Source organism: Mustela nivalis (assembly GCF_964662115.1).
Source record: "Mustela nivalis genome assembly, chromosome: 1".
In the NCBI taxonomy this organism is placed as follows: Eukaryota; Metazoa; Chordata; class Mammalia; order Carnivora; family Mustelidae; genus Mustela; species Mustela nivalis.
This window is the reverse complement of record NC_139020.1, coordinates 181,684,472-181,706,487: the sequence shown is the minus strand read 5'-3', so window position 1 is coordinate 181,706,487 and position 22,016 is coordinate 181,684,472. Positions and strand designations below refer to the sequence as shown.

The window sequence follows — 22,016 nt, the reverse complement described above, 5'->3', positions numbered from 1 at the left end:
CGCCTGACGGCGACTCCCGCGGCGAGGTCTGCGGCGGCCGTTGGCAGCTGTGCAAGTGATCTGACAAGCCAAATGCAGGTTTTTCAAATGTCTCTCTCTCTGTGTTTGGCTTTGCAAAATATACTCTGGTTTCAGATTTTAGTCCACAATTAAAAGTAAAGAATGAACTTCAAAAGAAGAAAAGCTATCACCTTCGGTATTTATCAAGCTCTTTTCGACCCTGAATAAACAAACCAGCCAACGGAATCACTACTAAAACCCTTTTTGGCAACATCATCTTGAGTATTTGATGTACATTAGGAACCCCAGACAGATTACAGTCACACAGACACTAATATTTTTGGATACTTTCAGATAAGTCCTATGACCAAACTCTCCTTTAGGATTTGGCCTCAAAGCCAGATAACGGTAAAGGATAACACATTGCGTATGTGTGTACGGTAAGAGTAGGAGTTCCATGGGAACTGGGAGTTCTCTGCACCTATTTATAAAATGCTGTTTGAATGTGTACTTTGAGGGCAAAGTGTCCATAAGAAATCAAGAGTAGTAACAGTTATAAACAACAACAGCTAATGCTTGCCAGGCATTTAGCAGATGGTAGACAGGGTTCTAATTATTCTACATGTATTAACATGTTTAGCAAATGAGTAGTATATGAGGTAGGCATGATTATTTTCCCCACTTTACAGGTAAGGACCCTGAAGGTACTGAAGACCTAGAGAATCACTGGGGCTACTGCCTCATCTATGGTCAGATGTCTTTCAGAGCCAGCAAACCGACCGACGACCTACAATATGCGCCGTGCTGTTTTCCCCATTCATCGTCTCAGCTGACTCCGCTGCCAGCATGGGAGGAGGGGGACCGCCTACCCCATTCACAGATGAGGAAGGGCAAGTTCAGAGAGACACAGACAACCACGGACCAATGATGCAGCCAGCATATCATCAGGATCAAAAATTCAGTTTTCTTCTACTTTTTTTTTTTTTTTTTTAAGATTTTATCTATTTGACAGAGAGAGAGCGTGTGCACAAGCAGGGGAGCAGCAGGCAGAGAGAGGGGGAAGCAGACTCCCTGCTGAGCGGAAAGCCCGATGCCGAACTTGATTCCAGGACCCTGGGATCAGGACCTGAGCCGAAGGCAGACTAGCTTAGCCGACTGAGCCACCCCGGCATCCTATCCTGAACTTTTAATGAGATGCAAATATTGCCAGATTGCTCAATGAAAAGTGAGTCATTTATTCAAAATAAACTTTTGAGGGCCTACTCTTTGCTGGGCACTCTTCTAACTATTGAGTATAGCCAGTAGCTAATATGACAAAACATATTTGAAGAAAAAAAGAGATTAAAATGTTCTATATTTATATCTAAAATTGCAAGCTATAATAAGAGTTATCGGGGGGAGGGAAATGGAGGGTACTCTGAGATCACAGGACAGCACCCATGTTACACGCAGTAGTCAGGGAGGGCCTCTTATAGGCAGACTTGAACCTTAAATCTGAAGGACAGTCAGGAATAGACTATGGAAATTAAGAGAGTGATGAAGAGTAAGTACCTCCAGACAAGAGGATATCATAGGCAAAGGTAGAGGGGAGGAAAATAACATGGTGGATTTGAGAAACGGAATAAACCCAGAGTCTCACGTACCTAAAGCTTGAGAAGTGGAGTCATGGGAAATGAGATGGACCACCCTGGCTAGGGCCAAATAACACAGAGGCATCACAGGATAGACACCAGGAGAAAGAGTTTGAGAAGCCTCTGGTTTCAAAAAGGCTCAGCCTTCAGGGATGATGGGAAGGGAATTATCATTCATTCAGCATCCCCAGTATATTACATTTAGTTTATAAGATGGGTTTAATGGCCTCCATTTTATGAACTAATGGAGGCTCACAGAGTTTAGGGTCTCCTACCTGTTAAGAAGTTACAGTTCAAACCAACGTCCATTTCACCACACCATAATAGGTTGGCAATTTTAGGGGTGCTACTGATAAATACTATACATACAGGGTCTGGCAAACATTCTCTTAAGGCATTGTTGGTAAATATTCTAGGCTTTGTGGACCAGGCTGTGTCCCAACTACCCAACTCTCCCATTATGGCATGAAAGCTGTCACAGACACTATGTAAATGAATGAGGGTGACTGTGTTGCAATAAAACTTTATTTACAAGAACAGGTGGGCCACGTACCAATGATGTAAAACTTTATTTACAGGAACAGGTGGGCCAGATTTGGCCCATAAGCCCATAGTTTGCCACGTCCTGGCATAGACATGATTTGATTCATGGTTAAGCTCAAGTTCACTGTAACCACCACTCCATCACCTTTGCATCATTTGAAATCGCTCCATAGAACTTTTCATATTTTAAGTTCTCTTCCTTTGCCACACCATGTTCTTGCCACCATTGTAGTAGTGGCTGATTGAATGAATGTGTCCTCCAACTATAATATCATTTCTCTGAAACAAATTCTGTAGCTTGCTTAAGTTCATAAGATGTCTTGAATGCCTTTTCTTTATTCTTTTTCTCTCCCTAATGTTGGCTGGAAGCAAATAAAAAAGACTTCACCAATAAGCAAGCCATTCTATAACTGTTATTGTAAATGGTTAAGTACAGTGCTGCTTTTAAAACACATTGTAGTATATACATTAAGCACAGTCAGTGCAGCTATTGGGTTTGGCCTCTGCTTGTTCTAATTCAGCATGCTAACTTGGTCCCATTACAGTAGGCAATGCTGAGAAAAACCAAGCAAGCATGTTTAGATTAGGCGAGATAAGAACATTTTTTTAATCACATTATTTTAATTCTGAATGTTGTTGTTCTTGGTTAAGCATCTGTTTTTGTTAAACTGCTTTTCTCTTTTTTGTTGTTTTTCTTTTCCTACTGAATTCTAATCATGCCTTCTAATCCATTGGCAGCCAACGAAGGAAAATAAATGGTGAAGGAAATTAGATGCAGCTTAGATAATTGATGTTTGTATGCCTGGCTTTAATAAAAATACTCTGCTAAATGAGAGGGGAGTCTAAATGGATTCAGTCAATAAGGAAGTGACTCAGGTGAGGAATTCAATCTTGGGTTTTGTTGTAAACTTACAAATAAGCCGACAGCTCAGTTCAATGGGGATGAGCTGCTTTCCTTGCTTTTCTACTTTTAGTTTGTTCTTAAAATTTGAAATTATTTTCTTTCGTATGACTTCAAGCACTAGGTTCGCTGGGTTTAAGCAATGACCCTCCAAATTGCTAGGAATGATATGAGAACAAAAGTATTTCTTGAAGAACTCTCTCTCTTACTCTGCCTTCTTAATTTCTTTCATTTCTTAGTGAGTTCACACAATCCAGCCTGAATCATCTCAGAATCAAAAGGCAGTATCTTAAACATCACCCTTCACATCAAACATTTTGGCATTTTTAATTAATCAATCGGATAAACCCATTTTATTCCAACTTTGCAATTAGTTATTCCAAAACTGGTAACACGGAAATAGCACGTGTGGGTGAAAAATATTTGGATGGAGAGCCACGTTTCCATTAGGTGTGGCCTCGAAGAACAGCCAGAATGAATGGAGAGAAATGCATCTAATTTGTTCTTGATCTATGCTCTTCTTCCTGAATTCCCTCTTTAGTTATATCCTGCAATCTTCTCCTCATTAAAATAAGTAAAATGGTACGGAGGAATAACATGCATTGCATGTTAGTTTTCCTAGGTGCTAGTCATTATGTACTAAACTTCCCCTAGGAAGTGAGCTGAGGCTCACAGAGCTTCAAATAACTTGTTCAAGGGCACGGAGCTGGGAAGCAATGGAGCCATGAATTGGACCAAGCCAGCTTGACTTGAAAGCCCATGATCTTTCTCCTCCCTCTAGCTGTCTCTCTATAACCAATGACTTCCATGATTAGTCAAAAGCCCTAGCTTTACTTTGCTTCTATTCTAAATTTCAAGAGTACATTTTCTGAGTCCTATATTCTGGTGCCCACTATTTCTTGATTTCAAATCTCAGTGCCCTATTAAAATGGATCAGAGGTAAGATATGTTTTAGAGTTTTGTGGACCAAGAGGGTTTTAGTTCTGCACCACCCAAAGTTTCCTGTTTACTGGTAAAAGAGTACAGAGCCTGTGGTTTGCAGTTCCTACTTAGATGGGATTATAAAGTGATGGTGATGGCGAAAGAGTGGATCCTGGCCCTCAAAACCTCAGTCTGTCCTGAAAGAGATGTCTCTGCAAACCCTTCCCTGCAGACTGATAAGCCTTCTTGCTCGTTTCTGTCATGCTGAAATTTATCCCTTTGCCCCTGTTATTATTGTTAGAATACAGAAATATTAAATATTTCTAAAAAGGATCAGTAAAATTCTAGTGGAGAGTTACATCATTTGAAACAATTATCGATACAGATTTTAAGTATTAGGTATCTGTCGGGCTATTTGGGGTACTGTGTTGAGAACAAGGTTAGGGCCATGACCTAGTTCAGTGGGAGGGATTTACCAGCTATAAACAATGCCTGCCATGGCAGTGGAGGAAAGAGTCAAATCGGATATGTGATGTTGTATGTTTGTCTCTTTAATCTTGGGGTCATATAACACAAATTCTGATAATCAGAACTAAAAGGTTTAGTGTTAACATTGCCATTCCTTTACAAAGAAAATATTAGACAGTAAGGAAACCTAATTCACATCCAGCATAATCACTATAATTTCATTAATTATGTATGTTTGAGTGTATAACCCCCCCCAAATGATTATCAACTTTCAGCACTAGATAGGCCAAAGCCACCTTCCATAATGAAAACTGGCAATTTAATTTTTTATTTATGGGGGGGGAGCAGAGGGAGAGGGAGAGAGAATCTCAAGCAGGCTCCACACCCAGCACGGAGCCTGATGTGGGGCTCTATCTCACAACCCTGAGATCATGACCTGAGTCGAAATCAAAAGTCAGATGCTTAACCGCCTGAGCCACCCAGGTGTCCTGGTTAATTTAACAGGTTAAAAAAAACACAATGAAACCTCACCATAGAAATTATAAAGCCATACTCTCTCCCCAGATGAGCGCCTGTTAAAAAGTGAGAGCTTGCCAGTGTGTGTTCTGGGATGCTCTAGGCCTATGTTATGTTTTATGAAAAAAGTTCTCTGATCAAACAGTATGGATTCTAGTTTATGAAAGCTTTAGCAAACAATCTGTGTTCGAAGTTGCAACATCCTATTTTAGTCATTTTCTACAAAGTCAAAGGGATGGCAATTTGATCTCCAGTGAGTTCAGGAGGTGGTGTATTGAGTATCTGAATGGCACAGAGACCTAAGGTCCTTCTCCCCAAAGACACCAATCATGTCACGATTTGGATGATTTTTATACGTGAGTGTCTGCAAAACTCGAAGGCTTTTGTAATCAACAACACCAACCATGAATGCCAAGGCCAGTCCAAGGATCCTCATCAATACAAATGGTTCCTTACTTGCTAGTAAACCCTGTGGCTGGGGTTAAGTCAGCTATTAACAGGAAACCGAAAAAGGGGAAAAAAATCTAAAGATGGAAATATTGGTTGGCATTATAAGCAGGCACAGGAGACAAGGACGTAAAAGTACTGGAGAATACAGATATTTGAGGGAACAGCACAGATATGTTTTTTATCCTTTGCAGAGACATTTCCCACATCCTCTTGAACTCAGAATCAGAACCACTGTTAAGATTACAAAAAGCACTTAGACACCTAGAATGGCAAATGTAAGGTTCTTTTTGAGTGTCATGTGTTCAAAATAGCTCTTGCAAAAACTTTTATGATGTATAATTTGGCCACAGAGCTATCTGAAACTAAAAGAGAAAAAATAAAAATGAGCAAGAAGATTTTGTTTTTAACCTGTTCACCAGGAAGCATCAAAAGGCTCTAAAAAAAAAAAAAAGGCATATAATTCTCACTCAAGAAATCAGCTATTAGAATTGACTGTTAACAAATATTTTGGTTACAAAACTGCGTTCCCAGCTTAACAGATAATTGCTTTCAAGGCAGGATACTCATTGCTCATAACGTAATATCTATATATTATTTGTAATGGGAGCAACATTGGTGAAGATTAAGAATATTTATTGGCACATTCTTTCTGAGAAACATTTTGTCCAATCATTTCAGATTTATGTCATCTTGATGAATGTGAATATGTACACTCCATCATCATTTGTTAGAGAGTTAATATAGAGAATACCCATAAAATTGGCAACTTGGTAGAAGACCCATTTATTAATCTATAAACAGGATGTCTATCTATCTATTGTTGCAACATAATAATCTTCACAGGATAACTGTTCCAATAAGAAAGGGGGAAAAATACTTTCATGGATGATTTCTTTGCCTGTATTCATGACTGACATCAATTAAAAAAAAATTAGCTAAGCAGACAGAGCCAAAACTTAGGACCACACAGATTCACACTTCATGCCATAGAGAAATGAAGATAAATTTAGTTAATAGCAAAACCCACTGTTTCTGTAAATAACAAGTCTAGTGTAAGATGAAGGTGGCCTATATTGATTCTGTGATGCTTCATACATCTGTTCAGATTAAACTATCTGATTATTTAGTTTTATGGAGAAACAAAGAGAATTTACAAAAATTTGTATCAAAACCACTAATAGATAAATACGTAACTCAGAAAAGTCAAAATATAAGTTTCCAACTAAGATCTTTGTAAGTTACAAGTTATTTATTATGTACTAAAATTTAAAGTAAAATTTTCACATAAAAATTATGTTATCATTTTTAAGTAAAATAAAACACATTTTATTTTTTTTTCTAAATATTTTCTTTTTTTTTTTTTTTTTAAAGATTTCATCCATTCATTTGACAGAGAGAGATCACAAGTAGACAGAGAGGCAGGCAGAGAGAGAGAGAGGGAAGCAGGCTCCCCGCCGAGCAGAGAGCCCGATGCGGGACTCGATCCCAGAACCCTGAGATCATGACCCGAGCCGAAGGCAGCGGCTTAACCCACTGAGCCACCCAGGTGCCCTAAAACACATTTTAAAAACACATACATATATTTCTTCTCATAACAGATCTTTCCAATATATTTGTGAAAATCAGATTACTGCCAAAGATTTTTTCTGTAAGTACTTGCTTCCAGTTTATTTTCTAAATTCTCACCGTTTGTTCATCCCAGTAAAAGGACCTCAACCTCAAACGTCACACCCAGAATCTTAAACACAAAACCGTCATTAAAGATACTATAATACAAATATAGTATGATAATATAAGATAATATAATACTTCTTTTTTTTTTTTAAGATTTTATTTATTTATTTGACAGAGAGAGAGATCACAAGTAGGCAGAGAGTCAGGCAGAGAGAGAGAGAAGCAGGCTCCCCGCTGAGCAAAGAGCCCGACGCGGGGCTCGATTCCAGGACACTGAGATCATGACCTGAGCCGAAGGAAGCGGCTTAATCCACTGAGCCACCTAGGTGACCCGATAATATAATATTTCTTAGCATCAAAAAGTTTCAATCAAGCAAAACAATATGAAACAACAAAACCTCCAAGAAAGTTACCCATTAAAACATCTGTAATTATAAAAATCAACATCCCATTTGATTTAGGGTTCCTCTAAATTGCCTGGGCAGAACTGATGCCTTGTAGTATTTAAGATCAGGAGGAGAGGAATCTATGGAATTCATTTTTCGACTCCTAACAGCATCTGATATCACTGTCACCAAAACCATCCTGAGCTATAGACAATATTCTAAAATTACTGATCTCTCTGCCTGACCTTGCTGTCATCTGTTGTGTGGAAGTCTGATTCATTTATTTAGTGGTTCAGCAAATGTCAGAATACCATGTCTGGAGCAGATTATTCCCCCCAACCTGCTAGGAAGGAAATGTAACAAAACTCTTTTTTCCTCAAAGTGGTCTAAATCACTGGTTGGCCACATCCTCTCCCACCCATGGCTAACGTTTTTTGGACTTCAGTGCTGTTCTCAAGTTGTTAGACTTTCTTTACAAAAGGATTCCCGAATATTCTATCCCCTGAGGCACAGGTTCAACTAACAAAAAGATGCCATTGTGACCTGTGTTATAGATCCCTGTGCCTCTCCTGACCCACCCCACCCTTGTCTACCCTCTACCTTCTCTAGAGAACACAGGAAGGGGCTCCTTTCTCCGTCTGGCATCTGGGAAGCCTCTGCAGGGGCAGATGGACTGCAAAGTCAGGGTGTTTACATTCCTCCATGTCCCTCCCCATGAGGCCGTCTTGAGGGCATGTGTCCTGCCACGAAAGGTCTGTGATCATCTAAAGAATGCCTTCATTACAGATTTTTTTTTATTCTAGTGAAGTGGCCACTCCCTTCTCTCTTCCTTTTGGTTTAGGGAAATAAGCGGTCCGAGACTGCTAGGCCCCAGTTTTTGCACTTTCTCTTACAGTTCCTGTACTCCCTACCCACATCTTCACCATACATCTCTTTGCAAAAAAATTCTCATCCATACATCATCTTCTAGAGAGATTGGTAACAACATCCTATTTTCACCAGCCCAGCATGAATTTGAGGAAGTCCATTCATCTGAACCTTCTAGAACTGGAAGGTTAATTGTTTGTTTAGTTTTCCTTTCTCTACCACATACCTGCAGTCCTGAGTTAACTAATGAAATAAAAGCAAAAAAAAAAAAAAAAAAAAAAAAGTGAACACTTTCAGCTCAACCCATTTTAATGAGTATTATCAAATATTTCTTTCTCTGGTTCTTTTTGGGAGATGGCTAACACCTAAGAATCTGAAATTATTGCTCATTAACTGTCTGGATCTACACCCAAGGTAAAGGAAGAAAAAAAAAAGAAAATAAGCCAAATGCTTTATTATCTTGGGTCCTGTCCATTATAAATGACAAATGATAGCTTGTTAGGTGAAAGCGAGCTTCTCAGCACTGAAATGGCTTCATTTGGTTTATTAGCTGCAAACAAAAACTAAGGAAGGACTATCTAGAAGGTAACTTGCAAACCTTATTTTCAGCATGATGAAAGATAGGCTCGGTAAGTCTGAATCCCCATGTGGCCTCCCATTCTGTCTAAAAGAAGAATAAAAGTAACATGAAGACAAACCTGAAAAGACGGTTAATAAGTGAAAATGTGGGTCTGTAGCCCTTAGCAAAAGATGACGTTTAACTTCCACAAAACTACACAGACCTGTTGTAAGCAGTGACCTCACACTTATCTCAGAAGTCACTATTATTCTGCTTTATCAATACACTGTGTCATTGAGCTGTTAATAGTCAACAATAAAATATACTCCAAGGGAATACATACAGGGTGGCTTAAAAACCAAGAAAAATGTGGGCAAGGAAAGAGAAACTCTTGAACTATGTAAATCTCTATAGCTTTGCTGGGTTGTGAGTTTCCCCTGGTAGGGCCCCCCACGCACATGTACTACTGGAATCCATAAAATTCAGACAAGTATTTTCTTTCCTGGCATGTTAGAGCTTCCTCTTCTCTTCCCTAAACATGTACTTGCCCTTTATGCCCTGAAACACTTGGACAAAAATAAAAACCCCTTTGTTTGCAGAAGCCCACCCCTCCCCCCATATCCCTCAGTATGGATTTATTTCATGAATGTGCATTTTCCTATGTGCTAAATCTAAGATACTCTTGTATCTATTTAAAGCCTGTTCATGTCCTACCAAAGTAGAAGCTCCTGGGAGTCACAGATACCTTTTTGTAAATGCCTCGAAGTGACTGTTTTTGCTTCTTCTTAAGACCATCCTGAACATCGTGTCCAAGTTTTTACTCTAGAAACCTTGGAATAGTCTTCTGAGCTGCTCAGGACTAGCTCAGGTCAACTCCCATTTCCTGTTAGCCTTAACTAGGTGACACCTCCCATAATGTCCACCCCCGCCACACATGTGACTTGTGAAGTTTCCTTTCACACCATGTTATCCAGCTGCTTTCCCAAGTTCAAATCAGTTAGCCAGTAAGACAAGACTCTCTGCCCATCTGGGTCTGAGATGGGTCTAAAAACAGGAAATCCTGCTTGGTTTCAGGCTGTGGTTCTCAGGGGCCGTCTTGACAGATGCATGGGGTATCATGAAGGTGACAGTCCTTCCTAAGGAAGATTATACTGTGAGTCTAAACTGCGGAGTGTCAGCCCCTAATTGGAGAGAAGGGTTGCAAACTCAATGCCCTCCAGAGCCATGAAGGTGAAGCAATGAGTCAGGAGGGCCTGGATTAAAACCAGAGATTTTGATTTCCCAGAGAAGACAAGACTTTCCCAAAGGGACCATTGCTTCATAATCCAGCTGATTGTTGCCATGGGAATGTAGGCCTAGTGTGCTCAGATCTTTACACTTTCAAAAGCCAGGAATTTGGATTTCTGAAGACATTGAGCTTCCTAGACAAAACATCTGTGAGTTGCATCTGTCCCCAAAGCCTCACCCCTGGAACCACCTCAGCAGCCAGGCATGCCAGCGTCCTGCAAGGTCCTACCCAAACCCGCCTGCGTCCTTCCTGCTGTGGTGGACACCCTCTGGGCAGCTTTCTGATGCTTCCTCTCACCTGAATGATTTTAGCATCTCTGCATGTTCAAGAATACTGTGGGGGACAACTGTTGCATGTGTGAATGGGGGGATGTAGAACAAAGCTCTAAAGGGAGAGAAAAACTAAGCAAGTTTGAAGAGATCCCAGCAGGATTCCTTAGGCTAAGGAAGAGCAGAATGAAGAGTTAGAGTGCGAATCCACATATGGTAACACTACAGCTAATACCAGAAGTAGTAGCCAATACTTACTGATCATTTTTTAATATGCCAAGTGGTTTTCTAAGTGTTTTAGATGGGCTAACTTACTTAGATCTCACCATGATCTTATGAGGAAAGTGATGGTTTTTCCTCTTTTAAAGCTGGTACTCAGCACAGGGATGTTGGGAGGTGTCCCTGAGGTCACACATCTGGAGAGTGGCGGGCCCCAGGGTGCCAAAGCTATTACGTCACACTCCTTGCCCTACACTACTTACCCACAGCACATCTGTCATCCCACTGTGACGTGACATCTTGGCTCAAGTCCTTGGGTACAGCCTGAAATACCTTTTCTACATAAACCAACATAACCCAAAAGGCCAAATCGTCCCATGAAAATTGTCAATTCAACATGTAGAGCTTTATCCCCTCTTGACTGAGGGCTAGACTGAGTGCTTCACTTCAAACAAGAGAATATGGTGGAAGTAAGCAACTTTTGAGACCAGGTTATAAAAAGTACTGGGTTTCTGGCAATGTCAAAAGGATACTCAAGGGGCGCCTGTGTGGCTCAGTGGGTTAAACCTCTCCCTTCGGCTCGGGTCATGGTCCCAGAGTCCTGGGATCAAGCCCCACATCCCTGCTCAGCAGGGAGCCTGCTTCCTCCTCTCTCTCTGCCTGCCTCTCTGCCTACTTGTGATCTCTGTCTGTCAAATAAATAAATAAAAATCTTAAAAAAAAAAAAAAAAAGATACTCAAGCAGCACGAAGGGAGGGTTCTATATAGCAAGGAACTCGGGACTCCTGCCAGTGGCCATGTACTCGAGCCATGCTGGAAGGGGATCCTCCTGCCTAAATCAATCAAGTCTTTAGATGACAGTAAACTCAGCCTGCTTTTTTATTGCAGCCTCAAGGGACATCCTGAGGCAGAAACACCATAAATAATACCCTACATCATTTATCAAATAATTAGAGGTCTGATGGTTGGCTCACTGGTAGTCAAGAGTATACTTCAGTAATGATTTAAGTAGCTGCTTTAAAAATATGACCGAATGGAGTTGTTTCAATAGAAAATCTTTAACACTTCCATTGATGGTGGATCACCAAGTAAATATGGATGTAATTTTACCATTTATTGATTGCATTTTCAAATGAAGACTGTCTTCCTTTGTCATATTGAGATACTGATCTGCAAGCAAGTCGAAGGAAGTGATATGAATTTATGTTTACTAAAAAGATGATTTTTCTCAAATTTTATCTGAGGAAAAAATTCCGCTGTGATGATGTTATTTTGCAATGTATCAGCTACTTTTTGTTTTATGGATATAAGATAATTTGCTATATCATTAATATATTTTTCCCCATTAATATCTTATTTATCTGTAAAGAGTATTTGGGTTGTTTTCTAAAAAGCTGTTATAAATGTCTTAAGAACAACGTGTGTTAGACGAGGACTATGGCATTAACATCACAATTTCATCTTATAAAATTCTAGAAAATCATCCAGTTTTGTTAAGAATACTGACAAATATGGGAATATCCACATAAGTTTACCCACATAAGTTTAATCAGTCACATGATGAAATCTGCTCCAAAACTTTGATAATTCTGATTGTGCTGCGTAATATAGATTCTCAGCAATGATTAAAATATACGGTATACTGTTACAATAAATGAGTCAAGGCAAGATCAATATGAGACATAACTGTGACAGGGATCCACTAGAGGCCAGTGTAATTCAGCACAGGGAAGGAATTTATAATCAATCCCTGTGGAAAAACTAACATTATTTCTTCCACTTAAAAGTGGAGCTCTTGTGAATTGGAGGGAAAAAAATGATGAAGAAAGCTTTTTTCGATTCTCTGAAAAAGTAGTTTCAAAGGATAAGAAAGATGAGTTGAGGAAGGATGAGTCATGAGAATTTGGGGAAAAGAGAATTCTTGTCTCCAAAAAAAAAAAAAAAAAACAAATAGTACTACCATAAAATTTTGATGTTTCACCAATGTAAGCATAAATTTTCAACATACCTGGTGTAATTGTAAGCTTTTCCATAAATGTTTCATTTGGCAATGATTTTTATGATTTTAGAAATAATTAAGGATCTAGAATATCTAGAAAGTGCCGCGTCATCTTATTTTCAGGGCAATCACCCTTGCTAGCTGCCCAGACAATGCCAAGAGTTTTGAAGAGGGGTAGAAAAACTGTACATTTGCCATCTCCTTCCCTTAAACAATTTTATTCAGAACAAGTACCAAATGGTTCCTCCTCAAATATGGAATAATAATTCACATAAATTCATTTAGAGCTACATTCATACTATAGAATACATTTCTTAATAGTGGTGCCACATCATGCTTCTAATACTTTTTAACAAGGAACTGAACCAGCTTCTCAAAACTGAAAATGGGAGTAGAAATGAAAATTTGCTTCTTTAATAAAGCTTAGACAATAATAGTTGGTAGGATCTCATGTAGGAGACTGAACTTTAAGACTGAACAATTTAACACATAACCCACAGACATGTTCTCTTTCCCCTCCTCCCGCAGAGGAAGGCGCCTTACGTAATGTGGACACACTGAGGAGATGAATGAATCATAAATGAACCATTAGAGCTGGACGGGACCTGAGAGGTCAGCCAGCTATAGCCTGAACATTTTCAAAGACCAGGCGTTTCCTCCTTTGCATGGTGGCCCATTATCTTATCAAGGCTATAACTGTTTCAAAATTATTCTTTGATCCTTATATTTAGGGATGTCATTCTATGTACAACAAAATGCTTCCTGGGGTCAAAAAGGGGGGGGGCAAGATACAAAGATACAGAACACATAATCCTGACTTTGAGGAAATATAAAATTCTACTCATGAGAATCTGATTTGGGCCCCTGACCCCTAAGTACTGGTCCTATCAGTTACTATACTCTTACTATGGGCCTCATTTTCTAAATCTGTAAAATGGGGACAATAGTACCCATCTGACAGGGTTGTTGTCAGGGTTAAACATGATAATTCAAGTAGACACTAAGCCTTGTACCCGTAAGTACTCAGTAACTGTCAGCTATTATTGCTAGACACTGTTTATTTCATAAAGAAATTCGTTGATCTTTACCAAACCCCTATGATTTATTATTTATTACATTATTTTTAGAGACAGGAGAACTGATTTGTGAAGCGACTTGCAAGGATCAGCTGCTAGTCAGTGGCCGTACTAGGGTTTCAACACAGGTCTGTCCCACTAAAAAAGCTTTATTCTGCTACAAAAGCTTTTAAACTGAGCTGCTTCAATGAAAAGTGAAGTGAATTCCTTTTCCATGTGACAGTCAGCATTCCCCTCCTCTGATCTAAATATGGTTAGTGCCAACAGCTAACAGTAAGACCCCTTCGTTCCTACCCACAGTACAGCAAGAGGTCCTGAAGGGGGAGACGGTGGCAGACATTGAAATGTGAAGCTCCCAAACCTTGCTTCCAGTGGATTATCTCTCTTGATCTCAGACATCTTCTGCTGGAGTCCCCCATTCCTGGTTAACTCCCACCTCTGTAGAGGCAGGGCATCCCTGTGCCTTCAACTATTCCATGGGGTAAGTCACAGAGGTTTCGCCCAGTCTGCTCCCTTGCTACAACATGACCTACATGCATAAAAGGCTCTTTTTATATTTCCAAAAACAACCCTCCTGTAGGCAGGATGACAGAGTACAAACCAAACCATCACAGAAATAGCCACACATACACATGCAGGCCTGATGTGTGTTCCAACTGGAGATTAATAAGAGACAAGCCTTCGTACTGCTTCTTGTTCCACTGCAGTAAGCCTGGTTTTATCTTCAGACACCTGTGGGTTTATCAATCACCATCACTGAGATAAACATGTCAGCTAACTTTCTGTTAAAGGCACGACACCACGCCAGGTGTTACACTAAGCACATCACAGGTATCAGGTCCTTTCATCCTCGGCACAGTCCAGGTGTTGACACTGGAGGGCCTGGAGGTCACTGCGTTGCCCAAGATCCTATGGTTGCTTGACGGCTGAGCTAGAGTTTCCACTGAGCTCTACTTGATCATAAAGCCCCAACTCTTACCCAACACAATACACGGCCTACATTCAGAGCCCCATTATTCTGCTACCTTGAGGGTACCTCAGACTTCACTGCTATAGTACAACATGACCCCAACCTCATGCTAAAAGAAGGCCTTTTTATATTTCCCCAAACAATCCTCCTTCAGTAAAAAAGAAGCAAAGAAACAGCACATAAAACATTTCACTAGTAGTCAGGAGGCAGATTTGGGTCTTTACCCCAATATAGGTATGGGGCCTTGGAAACGTCCCTTCATCTGTCATGGCCTCAACAGCATCTTCTGATTTGGCAACCCCACGGGAGCATTCTTGCATAAACGCATTCAACGATACTCAGGTAATATGCACCAGTCGTGGAGACCACCACCAGCACCAGGTTCTCATTGACTCTGACACATTTCTGCAAACTTTCTAGTGCTACAACAAGGACAGATGATAAAGCAACATGGAAAAGAATGGGGATCAGAAAGTCAATGCTTGGTCATACACCTCCACATATCTATGTCAAATTTGGCTTTCGCGGGTAAATGAAGATGGAGAAATACAACTGCCAAGTGAAAGTTTAATTAGGGTACAGAGACACTGTCAGAACAGAATTGCATCTTTTGGCACAAATAGGACTGAAGAATAATTAAAATGGGCTTTAAAAAAAAAAAGCGCCTCTTCTAGGTTATGTTTAGGAGCTGAATATTTCTATAAGAAGCTTTTCCAATTCTTAGAATTAAAGCCATGAAGATTTGCACATTAATCAGCTTAAATGTATGTGCATTTCTCCGAGGTAGCAAGAATTTTACTCAAATGAGGCAAGTACATGCAACACAGCAGTGTCTGTCAACTCCACCTGACTCTCAGAAACTAAGCTTCAAACTTTTTTTTTTTTTTTTTTAATTTTAAATAGCCTTAAGAACAATGAAGTATGCCAGGGATACGTGAGGAAAGAACATTCAACAGAAATCTACTAAGGTCCTGCAAAGTGTTTAGCACTGTGTTGAGATGTGGTGATAGAGCAAACTGGTGCCCAGAAAGTCATAGTTAGTCTTTACTCATTTTGTAATCCAGTGGTGATCTTGATCTAGAGAATGAGAAAAGATTTCAAAGGTATAGCTCAACTAAGAATATCTGATCTCTCTCTCTCTTTTTTTTTTTTAATTTTCAGCATAACAGTATTCATTATTTTTTCACCACACCCAGCGCTCCATGCAATCCATGCCCTCTATAGTACCCACCACCTGGTACCCCATCTCTTAAGAACAAATGCTAAGGGGCGTGTGGATCGCTCAGTGGGTTAAAGCTCGGTCCTGGGACCAAGCTGCGCATCAGGCTTTCTGCTCAGTGGGAAGCCTGCTTCCCCCTCTCTCTCTGCCTGCCTCTCTGCCTACTTGTGATCTCTGCAAATAAATAAATAAAATCTTTTAAAAAAAAGAATAAATGCTAAAACCCCCATTTATCAGCTATTGCCTCACTTAGAATGGTATCTACAGGAGGACTATGTAGTTTTTATTATCTGTGCATCCTATTAAAAGGAGGAGAGCTAACACATAAAGCATCTGCAGTGTTGCAGTGTTGAATAAGCTTCTTTCTCTACAGCAAGAGGGATGGTTAAAAGTCAGAAGTTCATGAGGACACCCATGATACCAGGTGGAAGCCTCTAGAACTGAGAACGGGAGGGAGGGGGTTGTGCCCACTGCCTATGAAGACAGACTTATTAGGCTGAAGAAGGTTAGGTTTTGTTGGACTGGGTCGCCAAAGCTGACTGGGTCTTATTTCAAGATGGTTAACAGGTGAACCCAGAGAGAGGATTTCAAGGTTAGGCTGAACTGGTAAGAATACCTTAGGTATTCTAGAATTCCCTCCTCCTCATAACCACTAACTTCATCTGGTAATTCCTCAATCTTTATAATATATAATGGGGAGGGAACTCAGCCCACCGGCACCAAAGAAGAGGCAAACAGAGCGGGATAGACGGCTACAGTGATCACTTTTTCTTACAAACTTGGTTATCTTCTCCATGTCTCTTTTCTCTTCACAGGGGTTTGAGGAGTCTTTACCATCCAAATTATCCTTCCTAGGATGGACTCCAGTTATCAATGTCCTTACTGAACAGGTAGGATGGTGCCTCTGCACGGCCACCCTGCCAATGTTGCGTGGCCACAGGGACACGGCAGGAAAGTATTAAGAATGTGGGCTGTGGTGTAAAATTGCCTGGGGTTCTAATTCTCTCCGTGTAACATACTAGCTCTGGTCTTGAGGCCTCTTCTGAGCCTCCTTTCCCTGGTTGTGAAGTAGATGATAACAACAGTGCCTGCAGGTAAAACACCCCACCGAAAATGCCAGAGGCTGGTGTGGAATGAAAGCTCAGTAACTGTTGGTCATTGCTAATACCACCACCACCACCACCTCAGCTCTGCCACTGCTCTTACTGCTTACTAGAAAAATTCCAAATAAACACCACTTCGTGCAACAGCAGATACGAAGGTGACAGCGGTCATCCTTCGCCTTTTCTTATCTGGATGACCTTACTTATCACTCTACAGCGCTCTGAACAAGCTCTTGACCGTCTCCTCCTTGATCATTTCATCTAAAATGCCTTCCTTCCGTCTTTCTCTTCCGCCCTTCCAACACTGCCCCTGTCTCCAAGAATATGCTCGTTGCGCCCACCCAATCACCTTTCTTTCCTCCTCACTTTTCGTCAGGTAATCCCTTCACACCTGGTTAAGTGCTCTGTTAGTTTTAAATCCAACGCCATGTGAGATTACTATGATCTATGGCTTCCTAATAGACTCATGAATTTCACTTGTCTTTCTAATTACCAGGTAAAGCGTTTCCTGCTCTTACTTGGTATTGCCTTCTTGGCCCCAGCAACATTCTGGGAACTCAGAAAAAGGTACAGGGATGATCCCTGGATTGATTCACACTTGCATCTTAAGTGTATTAATCAGCCCCAGAATTACTATCAGGAACCTTGAAAATGAAGTAAATCCTCACCAGACAGCAGGGTACTGCTTAACGTTAAGGCTACTACGTTTTCATACAGTCTAAAGGAAAAGAAATTTAGTCTCAAACTGAAACCTGCAAAATGTTACCATAACCTCAAAAGGAGTCTGATGTATAATCAGAGAGGAACTCTAGTTCAGGAAGATCCTGCCTTCCTGCAATCTAGAACACAGCACATTTACTAACTGACTCACTTAAAATAAGCAACACATAGGTGCTACGTGAAAGATCATGAAGTTTGGTTTATACAATTAAAAAAAAAAAAAAAAAGTTGAGTGGGGCGCCTGTGTGGCTCAGTCTGTTAAGTGTCAGTCTCTTGACTCATGGTTTCCACGCAGGTCATGATCTCTGGGTCCTGAGAAGAGCCGGGCAACTAGCATCCTCAATCAGTAGATCAGCGGGGAGTCGGCTCCCCCTCTCCCTCTCTCTCTGTCCCTCCCCACCAGCCCACACACACTCTCTCTAAAATAAATAAAATAAAATATTTAAAAATGTTGACAGCAAATACACACACAAGAAAGGACTTGGCTGAAAGACTGCTCTGATTATTATTCACAATGCTAATGAAGTCTCTGTGCACAAACAGCTAAAAGTCATGTCAAACACCATTTGTTCAGAACGTAGATGGGGGCTTATCTGAAATTTACTTTTGCATTACCAAAGAAAAGGAATTTGTTGAGAAAAAAATAAAGTAAGACTACAAAGAACATTCAACATAGTTAAGGAAACAAACTTTCCTCTAGCATTAAAACATCTCATGTATAAATCCTTGACTCCTTAATAATAAGACATTCCTTACTGTTAATTTTATTGATTGATTGATTGATTCTCTGACTGCTGTTTGGGATGATTTATTCCACTGTAATAGAAAAATAAAATAGGCTATATTAAAGGGAGCATTAAATATTATTTGTAATAAAAAGGGTTATTAAATCTGACATGATTGAGAGACACTGTCATAGTAAATGCTTGATAATTAGAACTTATTTTATTAAAGTATAATTGACATATAACATTATATTAGTTTCAGGTGTACAGATAATGATTCAGTATTTTTATATATTACCAAATAATCACCAAAATAAGTCTAGGTAACACTGTCACGATACATAGTCCAATTTTTTCTTGTGATGAGACTTTTAAGATCTACTCTCTCAGCAACTTTAGAATATGCAAGGCAGTATTATCACTACAGTCATCGTGCTGTATGTCCTATCCCATCATGCTGATACTAGACATCTGTACCTTGTGACCACCCTCATCCAATGTTACCGACCCCCACCCAGACAGTCCCAACCTCTGGCAATTACCAATCTTTTCTCTGTATCTATGAGTTTAGAATTTTGGGTTTGTTTGTTTTTAGATCCTACATTTAAGCAAGGTCATATGACATTTGTCTTTCTCTGTCTGACAGAGACTCAGTATAATGATCTCAAGCTCTACCCGTGCTGTCATGAATGGCAAGATTTCATACATTTTTATGGCTGAGTAACATTCCATTACACACACACGCACACGCACACACACACACACACAGTTTCCTTACCCAATCATCTAGCAATGGACATGTAAACGGATACTTAGTTTTCCTGTTTTGGTCACTGTAAAAATGCTTTAAAGAACACAAGAGTGCATGCATTTTTTTGAATTGTTGTTTTTGTTTTCTTTGGATAAATATCCAGAAGTGGAATTGTGGATTTTATGGTAGTTCTATTTTTAATTTTGGGGGGGAATCTTTGCACTGTTCTTCCTGGTGGCTCCATCAATTTACATAATTTACATAGCCACCAACAGTGCACAAAGGTTCCCTTTTCTCTACATCCTTGCCAGCACTTGATATTTCTTGTCTTTTTGATAATAGCTATTCTAACAGGGGAGAGGTGGTATCTCATGATGGGTTTCATCTGCGTTCCCCATATGATTAGCAATGTTGAGCATATTTTCATGTACCTGTAGGCCATCTGTATATCTTCCTTGGAAAAACGTCTATTCTGTTCCTCTGCTAATTTTCTAACTGTATTGTTTGGGCTGTTTTTGCTATTGAGTTGTAGGAATACTTTATATATTCTTTTTTTTAAAAAGGTTTATTCATTTATTTGACAGAGAGAGAGAGATCACAAGTAGGCAGAGAAGCAGGCAGAGAGAGAGAGGGAAGCAGGCTCCCTGCTGAGCAGAGAGCCCGATGCGGGACTCGATTCCAGGACTCTGAGATCATGACCTGAGCCGAAGACAGCAGCTTAACCCACTGAGCCAGCCAGATGCCCCTACTTTATATATTCTTAATATTAACCCCTCCTCAGATATATGATTAGCAAACATTTTTTCCCATTCAGTAGGTTGACTTTTCTTTTCTTTCTTTTTTTGATGGTTTCCTTTGTTATATAGAAACTTTTTATTTTGATGTAGTCCCACTTGTTTATTTTTGCTTTTGGTGTCAGATTAAAAAAGTCATCACCAAGACCTAAATTAAGGAGCTTACCACTTATGTTTTCTTCTAGGAAGTTTATGGTTTCATGTCTTATGTTCAAGTCTTTAATTCATTTGAGTTAATTGGGTGGGGAATGGAGAAATGTGTGAAGTGAGTCAAAGGGTAAAAATATACATGTAAATAAATAAAATAAAATCTCTATAGTAAGTCAAAGCCCAGGCCTCTTGGGCTGCTGCAGTCACTCACTAGAACAACAGAAATTGAATGTATACTATGTGACTGGTGCTGGTTTATACACTAGGATCCTTGTCTTCTTGGAGCTTATATTCTAGCAATAGGGATCAGACATTGCAAGAATAAATACGTAAACACAAAAACTGTGTTATTAAGACAAAGGGCAGGGCACTAAAATTGTTCATGGGGGCGGTAAGTTATTTAGACTGTGCTGGTGCAAGAAGGTAATATTTGAACTGGGTAACAAGTGGGGGGATTATGTAAAAATACGTAAATAAAAATAAAATCTGTAGTAAAAGATGTCTACTTGAACAAGGATCATTTTCTCGCTTTAAATAATCAAAATAAATAGAATGACATTAGGAATGTAATTTACAACAGGATCTCTTCCTGCTTATTGGCCCTAATATATTAAGACTGAACAATAAGTTTTTGTCTTTTATTAGAGAAGATGAGATTATTTTTCTCTAAATAATACTTTGGTGACTAGTAATGGATGTAGTCACCTAAATCATAGATACGCGTTTTGTTTTCAGTGTTCTTCTCTTTCTGGCAAAAATTATTTTCCTTTAGAAGTAGCCCACCAATTCACATGTGAAACTAAATCTGTTGCTGTGAGATCGGGTTTTAAAATAACTTCAAGGAGGAGAGGCCCTTGACAGGAGAGTTAACAATAGAAACGAGGTCACCAACTCAAGACCTAGACTTTATTGTTCATGGACACAAATGCTTGGTTCCAGAAGCACATTGTTATCCAGGAAGCAATTGGACAGAACCATTTTTTGGGGAAAATTATATCCCTGACACTAATGCAGTCAGACCTTCAAACTGAAATTAAAAATAAGTAAGTAATAATCATTCAGGGGTCAGCAACTGGTGGCTTGGATGGGCACTGGAGACCAAGTTTGCTCTCCCTGGGTGGCACGTTGAGGGCAACTGACCTTAAGAATAGCAGAAAGGGATGATGGATGGTCAGCTCAAACTCCTTTTGTCCCAAGAGCATTTTTCAGCTGTCAAAAAGTACTCTAGCAGGGACCAGACTTAACAATGGGAGACCACCTGGGGGCCTAACTACCTATTCAACTATACCCTTTGCAGATGACAATAGCATCTTTACTTTTACATCTGGTGGTACTGGGTGGCTAGTCATTGTTCTGTTGATTTATTAAACTTGTTTCGGTAAACGAGCAGCAAGTAACTGTCTCCATGGTAGAGGAGGCTGAGAATTCCTTATAGACAACAAATAATTTTAATAAATGCCAAGTCCCAAGTGCTTAGGTCAGCACTACAGGTGATAATGCTCATTTTATGATCACCAAAGCCTACCTTTCGACACAGACTTATACACAGTGGTAAAACTATGGGCAAACAGGGAACTCAGTGGTCAGCTGCGAATGTTCAGCTACACAAATGATTTATTTATTTCAAATCTGTCTGAGGGCAGAAATGGAACCTTGCCTTGGTTATTTTTGTAACCCTTCCACCATGGAGCCCCTTCCCATTAACATAGAAGTCAGAGTTTGAAAAGGAATGGTAGTCTGATACATATTTATTGAGTTGAATTAAATTACAAGGGATGTCTAATGTCTCCTGAGTTTGCTTCCTAAATCTTCAAATG

General features: G+C 39.8%; 1 protein-coding gene across 2 annotated transcripts in view; it reads right to left on the bottom strand.

Moving 5' to 3' along the window:
• The window catches only part of SUCLG2 (succinate-CoA ligase GDP-forming subunit beta), a 184,428-nt gene that overhangs the window by 25,655 nt on the left and 136,757 nt on the right, over positions 1-22,016 (bottom strand). The gene's annotated exons all lie outside the window — the stretch shown is intronic.